Source organism: Phodopus roborovskii, unplaced genomic scaffold (assembly GCF_943737965.1).
Source record: "Phodopus roborovskii unplaced genomic scaffold, PHOROB, whole genome shotgun sequence".
Taxonomy (NCBI): Eukaryota; Metazoa; Chordata; class Mammalia; order Rodentia; family Cricetidae; genus Phodopus; species Phodopus roborovskii.
Genome location: NW_026125489.1, coordinates 13,948,694 through 13,961,084, shown reverse-complemented (window position 1 = coordinate 13,961,084; position 12,391 = coordinate 13,948,694).

Below are 12,391 nucleotides of genomic sequence, written 5' to 3'. Positions count from 1 at the left end.
TGACTCTGTCCTCAAACTGAGGTCATCAGGCACTGAGCCATCTTGCTGGTCCCCATCTCCCATTCTTAACCCTCATTTTAATTTCCTGCTCTGGGTTTCCTAATTGTAAAATTACCACTTGTTTTGTATTCTGGAGTCTGTTCCTGAGGTTGATGGACCAGATCCGGGTGTAGGCAAGGATCAGGTGTGAGGATGGGGGGTGAGGGAGGGGCTGTGGTGTGAGTGATATCTGAATGGATAAATTGAGGTGCTCTCACACACTGAGAGTAGTGGTAAAGGGAGGGAGCTAAGCCATGGTCATATGACACTGCTGCCCCTGCATTGTTGTGTTGAGTGCAAGACCAGCAGGAGTTTGTAAATTGTTTGTTTGAATTCAGCTTCTGCATTGCTAAAAGCAAAGGATACAAGGATGTCCTACCACCTTTATGTCTGTCTTGTAATTTAAAATATCAGATCTACTTATGGACCTCCCCTGCACATTTGCCTCATGTCCTGCGTGTGTTTGGAGGGACAGTTTTTACTACTTTAGTCATCAACATTTTTCCCAGTGGCTTTCTGTCACTGTGAATCTTTTGAAGTGTTGCAGACACCATGGGTCTCCCCTGACAAGTGTCTCACTACACATTTCCTAAAAACAAGGACATCCTATTTACAATCCCTGCTTACCATTTTCACATGATAAAGTGATCTAACAAATTTTCCCCCATTGCCTTAAAAATGCCCACAGTCAGGGTTTTGTGTGTGTGTGTGTGTGTGTGTGTGTGTGTGTGTGTGTACAGATAAAGATGGAGGAAGCAGAAAATCACAACATCAAATAAGGATGCAATGGTGACAGGTTGAGCTACTATTAATACTAAATGGCAGTGTGTCTTTAACTATCGCTCTTACTGATCCCCCATATAATGGGAACAGGCCTACAAACCAAGGAACTAGTGGGTTGACCTAATATGTGGAAACAGGCCGTGGGATATTTGTACACTATGTGAAGATATATTGCTCTGATTGGCTTAATAAAAAGCTGAACAGCCAATAGTTAGGCAAGAGGTATAAGTGGGATTTCCGGGGAGAGAAAGGAAGAGGAGGAGAAATCTGTAGCACACCAAGAGAAAACATAAGAAATAAGATGGAAGAGAGGTAATGCTACATGATAGACTGTAGATTAATATAAATGGGTCAATATGTTATAAAATCTAGTTAGGAGCAAGTCTAAGCTATAGGCTGAGTTTTCATAATTAATAAGAAGTCACTGTGGGTTGGCAGGACAGAGAAAGACTCCATACAGAAAAATATTTAAGGAAATGAGCAAAGTGGCAAAAGACCATGGGGCCAGGTCACAACACTTGGCATGTTCTGCAGAATTCTTCTGCCTTTGTTGAATTTCCCCCCATTGCTCAATTTTCCTCCCAGTGTCTACGTAATTCATGAGTGACATCTCATGTTACTAATCAGGGTTAAGAATCAGTTGTCTCTAATGTGGTTTGATCACACCAGACCGCCTGAAACAGAGTACAAGCTGATCCTACATTCCAAACAGCTGGACAAAACAGCCCTACAGACTACAGCTAGGATATCTGAATCTTCTTCGAATCCCCCAAGACAGCGCCCCTTACCAGCAGGAAGTAGTTTGGAAAGAACGACGCCCAAATTCCCAAATATTGTGTATAAATGTTTGTTTTCATTTAATTGGACTTTGTTATATAAAATTAAATAAAAAATACTCTATATGCATAAAAAAAAAAAAAAAGAATCAGTTGTCTCACTTCCAGCCTTTCATCCGGATGAGTGGGAGCCAACTGCCTCTCAGGAACTGCTCCCATGGATATGTGTCCTCCAAGCCCCTCACTCCTCCCCTCCCCTGTGTCTCTGCTCCTGCCTCCAACAACAGTCCTGAAATACTCTTTTCTCTGCATGCCTTCCTTTTGATAATCTCTTACATTCAGATTATTTCCTGGATGATGGCAACATGAAGGCGTAGTTGCTGTGATTTGAGACATGTGCCAGTTTGTGATTGCTCTCCCGGTGTGCCCCTCTTGGAGTGGTGCCCTCTCTTGTGCAGCACAGTCTCTCTGGAGTCTGCATTCTTGTAGAAGAAGAGAAACTGCTGAGCTTGCTGATGGGAATCCATCCTCAACCTGCTAAGCAGCTCGCCAGGGGCCTGGCCCTGTCTCTAATTAGAAGACTGAGAGGCCTCATGTTCTGTGCAGGGCCAAGGTTTCTTTCCTCAAGGATTAAGAGTGGCTGCCCTCCTACTCTGCCACCAGACTGCCAATTGCTTTCTCTTCCTTCCTGTTTCTTGTAAATTGAAGCAATCACAAGATGGCAGATTTTGAGAGGATAAAAGGGTTTTGCTCAACAGAGTGCTGAATAGTGCTCAGAAACAGCATCCTGATCTGTGAGCCTGGGCCACTCACAGTGGAGTCTTCAAAGAAACACATTGCCATTCCAAACAAGAATGGATCAATACTTAATGAAGATCTATCTTAGTGTGAACATAACACAGAGAACTCAGGGGAGGGGATGCATAGGGGAGTTAAATCTATTTGAGACCAAAAATGAGTGAATTACCTCTGAGGTGTTTTTATCTTTTTTTGTTTGGGGTGTTTTTTGTTTGTTTGTTTGGTGTGTGTGTGTGTGTGTGTGTGTGTGTGTGTGTTCTGTTCTGTTTTATTTTTTTGAGACAGGATTTTTCTCTGTACCCCTGACTGTCCTGAATCTGCTTTGTAGACCAAGCTGGCCTCCAATTTAGAGATCTTCCTGCCTCTGCCTCGTGAATGCTGGTATTAAGGGCATGTGTCACCATGCCTAACTATGAGACACTATTATTTTGCTTCTGCTCCTGAACTTGTGTATATAAAGCATTGTAAAAGGAAACTGAAGAGGTGCTATTTGCAAAACTGTATGTAAGTTTTGTAGAAACTGGTTTTTAAAAATGCAATACTCTGAGACACAGGCACTACAAGGGGCCTGTATCCTGCCCTGTGTCTGAAGGGGCTATGGAAGAAAGCGATGCTCACAACGGAGAGACTTGATATCTAGACTTCTCTGTCAGAAGTCTAGACCTTCACCAGAGGAATAAACACATTGCATGGAAATAGGACGAAGAGTCAGGAAAACACACTATTTAGCCTCCCTCTTCATCAACCTACTCATTGGCCAAACCCATCAAGAAATGGGAGAATGTGATTCAGATCAGGTAACAAACCAGAATGAATAAGGACATGAATAGACAAGTAAACATATTCAACCACTCTCTCTACCTACTTATTCCTCTGGAGTATCTCAGTGAAGGAATGTGGAAGGCAGTTTGGCAAATGCTAGTAGCCTGGGTATAATTATATACACTCAGAACTTGTTGGTTCAAATAGTCATCTTCCCCCAAATGCTTAAGAGCTGTGTGTAGTGATACATACTTATAATCCAAGGTTAAAGGGCGCTGAGGCAGGGGGATTGTGAATTTGAGGCCAGCCTGGACTAAACAATAAAACTTTGTCTCTACAGCAGTGGCAGCAGCAGGTGGAGTTAAATAAATTTAATGTCCAGGCAGTGGTGGTACACACCTTTCATCCCAGCACTTGGGAGGCAGAGGCAGTCAGATCTCTGTGAGGTTGAGGCCAGCCTGGTCTACGTGACAAGCTCCCAGTTAGCCAGAACTACATAGTGAGACCCTGTCTAAGAAGGTAAATAAATAAACAAGTTAGTCAAGGTGGGACTTAACCTGTATGCCCAGTACTTAAGTTCAAGGCTAGCCTGGGCTTCCTAGTGAGACCCTGTCTCACCAAATAATCTTCCAGTTTCATTCACCCCTCTGGCTAGATACCTATGTTCTTGTGAATTATCTATATAACTCGGCACAAGTACCCATCTGAAACGAGTGAGAAAGTGTGTGCTTCAGAGTCACGTTATTTCTTGAGCTATTTCTCAAGTAACTGGGTTTTTACTCAGCAGCTAGCAGCCCCCTTTGTTCCCGTTCACTATAAAACTGACTTCCTAGGACTGGAGAGATGGCTCAGAGGTTTAGAGCACTGACTGCTCTTCCAGAGGTCCTGAGTTCAATTCCCAGCAACCACATGGTGGTTCACAACCATCTGTAATGGGGTCTGGTGCCCTCCTCTGGCCTGCAGAACACTGTGTACATAATAAATAAATCTTAAAAAAAAAAAAAAAACTGACTTCCTAGATGCTTTCCATGCCTTAAAGAGGAACTAAGGGTGACCACACAGCCACAGAGGGAAGTGTGTCACCTGTCTTGTGAGAAGACACTGACGTTTCCTACTGTGTAAGTCTCCGGTTCACCCCCCCCCCCCGCTCATACTAAGTGTCCACATCACAATTGTCATTTTCCTTTGTCCTCGCTGGTGGAAATGGAGCTACATGTCCTGAAATTTGTGGGACTCTATGAAGGACAGCATAAGGCTGATGCTATCACTCTGTTTTTCTCCCAGGCAGGATGTTTATATAGCTTCAAATGCCTGGGACAGTAGAGTTTTTCGCTTCCAAATAGGATCAGTGTGGTCTGCCGTTGTCCCAGTATTTGAACTGGTAAAGAATAGTGCATTTCTGGACTCAGCAGTCACCACTAGATTCCCAGGACTAATGACAAAGCCATGTGGAAATACCGCAGCAGCCACAAGGATTTAGTTAATCTCTTTTGCCCTTTGTGTTAGTTCTGACTAGGCAAGACTCTGCTGGGCTGAGTCCGGGATAAGATCTACTCATCCGGGGGCTAAGAACATTACTCAGTGGTAGAGTGCTTGCCTGAGTCCGGGGTTCAATCCTCAGTGACATAGAAAGAAAAGCCAGTGCATACAAAAGGAGCCTAAGCATAGTGAAAAGAAGCACATTCTATTGTCTTGAACCTCATTATATATAGGAGCCCAGTGGTGAGCCATGTACAGTCCTAATCCAAATACAAAAGCAGTAAGCCTTTCATCACTGGGCCCCTATATCTTCAATACATTATATTTTAGCTTTAAATCTAATGCATTTTTATGGGGTTCCTAACATATTATTTCTGCTTCACGGAGGTAATATCTGATGATAGGGTTACAAAAGAAGTGTTAGCCATGGTCACTCCATTTTGGTTAGACATTGCCAGTTCCTGGATGTACTTCTTACCATTACCCTCCTCCACCTTTCAGTCCCCAGTAATGACTGACCATGAGAACATCTGGCTTTCTTTACTCCATCAGTCATCATAGCCTGCTAGAGAACTCTAGAACTCTGTCTCACACTGGAGGTAACTCCTCCACGTGTCTTTCTCAAATGTTTTAGGGTTTCTGTAGCTGTGACAAAACACCTTGACCAAAAAGCAAGGTGGGGAAAAAAGGGTTTATTTGGCTTGTACTTCAACATTGCTGTTCATCACTGAAGGAAGTCAGGACAGGAACTCAAACAGGTCAGGAACCTGGAGGCAGGAGCTGATGCAGAGGTCATGTAGGCTTACTGACTTGCTTGTCATGGCTTGTTTAATCTGCTTCTTATAGAACCCAGGACCATCAGCTCAGGGATGGCACCACCCACAATGGCTGGGTCCTTCTCCATTGATGACTAACTTCTTAAAATGTCTTACAAGATTGCCAATAGCCCAATCTTATGGAGGCTATTTTTTTCAACTGAGGCTCCCTCCACTCTGATAACTCTGGTTTGGGCCAAATTGACAGCGCACCAAATACAGCATCTGCTATTGTGTTGTTCATTCTCTTGTCTGTCTTTCCTTCTCATTCTTCACTGACCTTAAAAGAAGAACCAACAAAGTGGTTAGAGAGATTGACAGCAAGTATACACTCAGTGCTTTGTCTCTGATGGGGTTAAAGATCTGCTCTTCAAATACAGTCACATTTTGAGTTGCTGGTGATGAAGATTTCAACACATGAATTTTCATAGTAACAACTTGATCCCACTTTCTTTACCAAGAAAATGAGCAGGACAAGAACTGTAGCAGGACAAGAGTCAAGAGTTAAGAGTGAATGAAGTGCTAGTTACACTTCATTAGGGTTTTCAGGATGGAGCTAATATAGTGACGTTAGTGGCATTACAAAAAGAGGAAGAGAGACTTGAGCCAGAATGCTTGCTGTTCTATTATATGATATATTGTTGTGTGACTTTTCCTAGGGAGGCATGAACTAATGTCCTTTCATCCCAAATGGGTCATTGACAATACACACACACACACACACACACACACAGGCATGCATGCACATTCCACTAGCCTAGCTTAATGAACCAATGGGCTTTTTGAGATTATTTAGAAGAATATGAGTGAGGAGTTACTTAACGGAGCAAGGGGAACCCAGGCAATTGCATAAATAAAAATCACCCTAATCCCACCAGCTGTGTCGCTGGGGTTCCCTGCGTCTTGGGGACACCTGAGTGTCCCCTTCCATTGTTCACTGCTTGTATAATCTTGGGGAGAGAGCTTGATAGGTATTGTAACTTGTGTGAACTTCCACGGTCTCCTGAGTTTTGCAGACTTTCTAGGTGTCATGAACCTCTTTTCCTTTCACCAGGATGGGATGCTTTCAAGCTGGAGGAAGCAGATACCTTCTGCCATGTCATGGAAGACCAGACACCAGTGTGTGCATACAGCCACCAAGACTGTGAGCAAAGCTACCCTTTCTCTATAAATGACTAGCTGCGGTTTTGTGGATGTGGGTTCCCCATTGGCAAGGATCTCCTGTGACTGACAGGCATTTTTTTTCCTTCCTGCTACAGAGATAGCTTCATAAACAGAAGTTTCCTCCATAGATGCACATCTCTCTTATGAAATGAAAAAATCTGCTGTTTTCAGAGTCATGTGTCTGCAATTTCTCAAAAAAAAAAAAATCCTTATGCCAAAGTGTAATATTTTGGGATAGCATATTCTGTATCCCCCCCAAGACACACACTCACAAAAAGTAAACAAACTATCAGAGTATGTAAATTACACCATGTTAGAAAGTGAAGAGAGAGCAGCCTGGGTGGTCCTGGGGGGTGCTTGTATGTAAATCTAAGCTGAAGGGTGATTGTGATTGACAGCTGAAGGGTGAAAGCCTTATGACTCTATCAAATGCTGGCAAAAGAACACACCAGTAAAAGTACACAGCCACGAGTCACAAGTCAGGGAAGCCAGAACCAAGACAGCAGCACTTAGAGGTGATGAGGTTTACCAGATCCTCCATACATCCTGGAGCCAGAACTTCACAGTCAGTTAGCTGTGAGCTAGGAAGATGAGTACAGATGACTCCATTCCTCATGGACAAAGCAGACAGAAGGATGAGGTCAGCGTTACTGAGGTTATCGAAGACCTGGGGAGAAGTGAGTGGGCTCAGTTAGCTTGGGATTCCAGTTCTAATACTGTCTGTTTGACATGAGTGTGGCATCTGATAGATTAGTGGCTTCTCAAAGGGACTCTCCCAAGACCCAGTCCTGGGGACCTATATGACCATTTGGTCACATGGCCAAGCAGAAACAAGGTGGCTAATTTGGTTTAACTTAAAAACTAGATTATTTCCCTGTTCATCATAAGCTTTTAAGTGTAAAAAAAAGATTGTTGTCATAATGATCTGAGAAAGACTCAGCCAGCCATTGCTGGCTTTAAGGATGGAAGGAACCACACTGGAATGAACATAGGCTGCCTCCGCAAGTTGGATGAGGAAAAACAAGAAGAAAAAGACAAAACACAGATATTCTCCTAGAACTCTAGGAAAGGAATGCAGGCCTGCCCACACCTCAGTCAAATCATCCCAATGATATTCATTTGGACTTTTGAACTCCAGAGCTACAATAACAATAACAAAAACAACAACAATAATAATAATAGCCCCCCCAAAAAAACTCCGAGAACTGCTCAGCTGAGCCCAACTCACTTGTGGGACAATGGACTGTGAGCTTAAGTATGGTTAGTGTGGCTTTGCTGTTTGAGACAGGGTCTTGCTGAGAAGCCTGGGCGAGCCTCATACTAATGGTCCTCCTGCCTCAGCTTCTGAATTCTGCAATTGTAAACACACGGCATAGTTCTTGGCACAGATTGTTTGTTTTGTTTGTTTGAAGCTACTAATTTCATGAGAAATTTTGTTTAAGAAAACAGTAAATGGTGGTGTGGATCAGGTAGTAGCCTCCTCTGGGCTGATACACATTGTGTGCAACAGGGGCTCCCAGGCTAGAGATTGTCCTGGGTGACTCCATTTTACCACACAGCATTTAGCTCTGTTTTGAGGAGAAATGCAGAGGGTAGAAATTCTGCTGCATCTGTTTTGTACGTGTAGGTACTACCACCCATCCAGCACCACCCACTAGCAACAGGGTACTTACATGTCAAATATATCACTCATACAGGACTAAGAACATATGGGCCACTAGCAACAGGGTGCTAACATTCTTACGGGTCAAAGACACCACTCGTATACCAGACTGAGAACATATGGGCACATTAAAACTGATGAGGTTTTTTTTTTTTCAGGGTTTGGGGGGAATGGCCACCAGTTTCTTTGTTTTTCTTTGCCTCCCTAGTGCTGGGATTATGGCCATATCTATCACATCTCGAGAAACAATCTTAATTTACCCCCTCCAAGTAGTATGCATTTACTGAAGGGCTTTTTTGCACAAGGCTTGGGTAAGTTTCCAGGGCATAGGAGTGGACAGGATTATAAAACCTTGCCCTGCTTGGAAGCAAGCTGAATGAGCAACATGGTGTGATGAGGTTTACTCGGAGAGAAGCAGGACTGCCGTAACATAAACAGGGGTCCCAGCCCAGTTCAGTGTGGGGATAAAAGGTCGGGGTTAGAAACAACTTCTAAAGAGCAGGTAAAAGCTGAAAGACGAAAGCTCTGAGCAGAAGGGGTTGTGGACTATAATGGGGATAAATATATTTTGGTATATTTTTTATTTATTCTTTGAGAATTCTATACATTTTGATCATATTCTATTCCCTCCCCCAATTCCTCCTAGCTTCCTTCTCCACCTCCCTACCCATTGAACTTCGTGTTCTTTCTAGCTCTTAAAAAAATAAATGAAGTAAATTTTGTTTTAGACAACCACTCCTGAGCATGGGATCTGCCCTGGAGTGTCATTTCATTGAAGAAAACTGATTTCCCTGTCCTGGCAGCTAACAATTGAGAATAGCTTCTTGGCCAAGGGTGGGACTACATACTTACCTTTCATCCCAGTTTCCTTCTTGGCTGAAAGTTGGAAATGTCTGTGGGTCTGTCAGCAGACTTGTTCTCCCTGGAGGCCAGACACGCCAGACATGTTTAAATTAGAACGTCTCTGGATCCACCATTGCCAGAGGCTGGGGAATTCAAAAAAGGGAGTCTGTTTTTCCTGAGCTCTTTTCCCCTGAAGGAGTAGCAGTTTCCTGAAAACTGTACTAAAGACGTGACTAAAACTGAAAAACACCTTGATACCTGGGAACAAGACTGGATAGCCCCTTCCTTCCTCCATCCAGTAAAGCCTGGTTAACTCCAGGGCCATGATACTCTTTGATGTCTGTCTATCTCCTAGGACCACTCCAGCTGCAAAGGAGCGTGCCTTCTTTCTTTCCAAGTTCCTTATTGGAAAAGGCTCATTTCTCACCCTCTGTGATGCATGGATTTCACTCTTCTAGTTCAGAAGAAAAGAACCCAAAAGGCCAACTCAGTGAAAACATTTCTATAACTGTGGATGTCTGGAACCCTGACTTCTGAGCCAAGATCATGCAAAACCCAACAAGGGCTCCAACCCAACAGGGTCAAACTGATCACACATGTTTTTGGGGACAAGTGGCCATGTATGTTCAAGGTCACAATCAACAAATTCAAGGTGAAAATGGATTTATCATGAGGTTCTGAGACATTCATACAATAATGTTTGCTTCATTCTGCATTTGTAGTTACCTTTCCTCTAGAACGGAAGTACAAGTCTCAAAAGTCTCCTTCAATGACTCCTCTGTCACATGAAAATGAATAACATCTTCCTAGGTGCAAAATGAGCAGAAATATCAGCATTGCTAGATGGATGCTTGTATGGACAGTGCTTTCTGTTGCCCCAGGAATGTGCTGGAGTTTAATTTGTCTTTTTATAGTTTCTCTTCATTCCTCTTGTAAAAACTTGAGGGAGTTACAGCTCAAATGTGTTCTCGTTTGAAGATGCCATTTTCTGAAGCCTTCATTGTATCAGACAGACTTGCTTTTGGAGTATCCTCATAGGCTCGAGAAAAAAATGTTTGGGCCACAAATTTATCAGCTTTTGACTAAATACGTGCAGAATTTAGAAGTGGGATATATTTCTTCTGGATGAACCTACTCATTTTCTCAAAGAGTCTAGATTCAAGAGGTTCAAATGTTAGGGACAGAGGAAGCAAAAGCTCTTTCTGAAACCTTCCTCTTAGCAAGGTTCTAGACATGGGCATCTTATTTTGTGTTCTTGTTCCTTTGCCTCTAATGCTGTTGTTTCAAGGTCAGAATCCATTCTCTCCTCCCAGGTGGTTCTCAAAACTCCCATAATGAATCAGAAATCACTAAGTTCTTGCAGATGTTTTCTGTGTGTAAATCTAGTAATTTCTAGTTTTATCAGAATTTGTATTATTGGCCAGCCTCCAAGGCCAGTCTTCTTGTACCTTTGACATAAAGAAAATCTAGCCCATTATCTGAGGCTAATACCTTCACAGGCCAGGGCAGTAGGTTTTAAGGTTGAATCTAAAGTGTTTGCCCAAAGGCACAGTGACATAGCAATAACTGCGTCTACCCTCTGTGTTTTTGAGTCACTTCTTACTATGTCATCATTCAACGACTTTTCTCTGGTGCACTAGGAAGCTGTTTTTGTTTTTTTGTTTTTTTGGTTTTTTTTTTTTTTTTTTTTTTTTTTTTTTTTTGAGGCAAGGTCTTATCAGGGCTCTGGCTGGCCCTGAATTCCACAGTTCTTCTGCCTCAGGCTGGGATTTCAGGCTGGAATCACAAGGCATGGCTGTCAGAAAAGCTTTGCAAAGATATTAAGTCCCTGAATACTCTTTGAGACAAAATCTAATGTTGCTCGGACTGACCTTTGATTCTGATTCTGCTGTATTTGGAGAGAAATACTTTGAGAGAGACTTTGGAAATTACCGTAGCTATTGTGAATTTGAAATTTGCTGTGAGTCTAGCTGTGTTGTTGTTATTTCTCCTCCAGTTCTCAAGGTCATATTAGATATTTACTTATCTACTTAATAGGTGGACAGTCTATATATTCAAATAAATAATAACTTATTGAATACTTACACATTAGCAGCCATTATAAGAGATTTATCTGCATTACTTCCTACAGGGAGAAACGAAGCATCGAAAACCCATAAATTCTGTGTACCCCACCATTCTTAGTTTACTTGGTATTAGGAATGGGCCTAAGGCTTTCTGCAAAAACTCTGTCAACTGAGCCACATCACCAGCTTGTGTCATTTAATCTTTTTCAAATTTTTTAGATTTTCCTTCATGTGCATTGGCAGCTAGTAGTATGTATTGTAGAGAATAATACAGTAGGGAAATAAGGATGAGATGTGAGAGCGGTATACTTTTACCTGAGAAGAAGGTGAGATTTGAGCAAATGTGTGGGATGTTGAGGAAGGTGTTGTGTGGATATAGGAGAAAAATATTCAAATAATGGAAGCAAACTGGGACAAAGGCCTTGAAGTGTGATGGCAAGCAGGCCCAAGTATCTGAAGAGGAGACAACCTGTTACATAAACTCCTTAACTCTCTTCAGGCCAGCCATCTCCTCTCAAAGGGCAAAGATGAGATCACCTAGTCTGCTTGAAGGACTGTGACATGATTATGATAATAAAGTGAAATAGAAGATAAGGAAGCTAGCACAGGCTGGAGACTTCCCAAAGCATAAAGGATGTACTCCAGCATCACCCCCAACTCTATGCCTTCTTCCTGCAGATGAAGGCAATGACGTCTGCAATGCAGGTGTCTTGGGAAGAATAAATATAATCTTCTACAGAAAGTACTTGCCCTGGAGGCTCACACATGGTAGACCCATGACCAAAGTCCTTCTCATTATCTCCAGACTCTTGGATAACAAGTTCATTAGTGGAAAAATAGCTAAGACTTGGAGAGAAGCTCTAAGTTATCCATAAGGAGGGCTAAAGGAAAAATAGAAACTTAACTTCAATGTCCCAAAGAGCCAAGGTATAGGAACAGTAACCTGACAATTACAAGAAATGAGGTTTAGTCCCTTCAAGATTTACTCACCAAGACCAAGGAGTCTTGGTGAGCCATCTCACTTACTTGAAGGTATTGGAATGGAAGAGACAGCAGGGATGAGGGGAAATGAAGTGAACTTGAATCTTCAATGGAAGGGAGAAGATATACCTGGTGGTGATCACAAGCTGAGCAAATAGAATCATAGTTGACTGGGCCACAGGAGGATGGGGGGCATGGGGGATGATGTCCTTCTGTATGCTG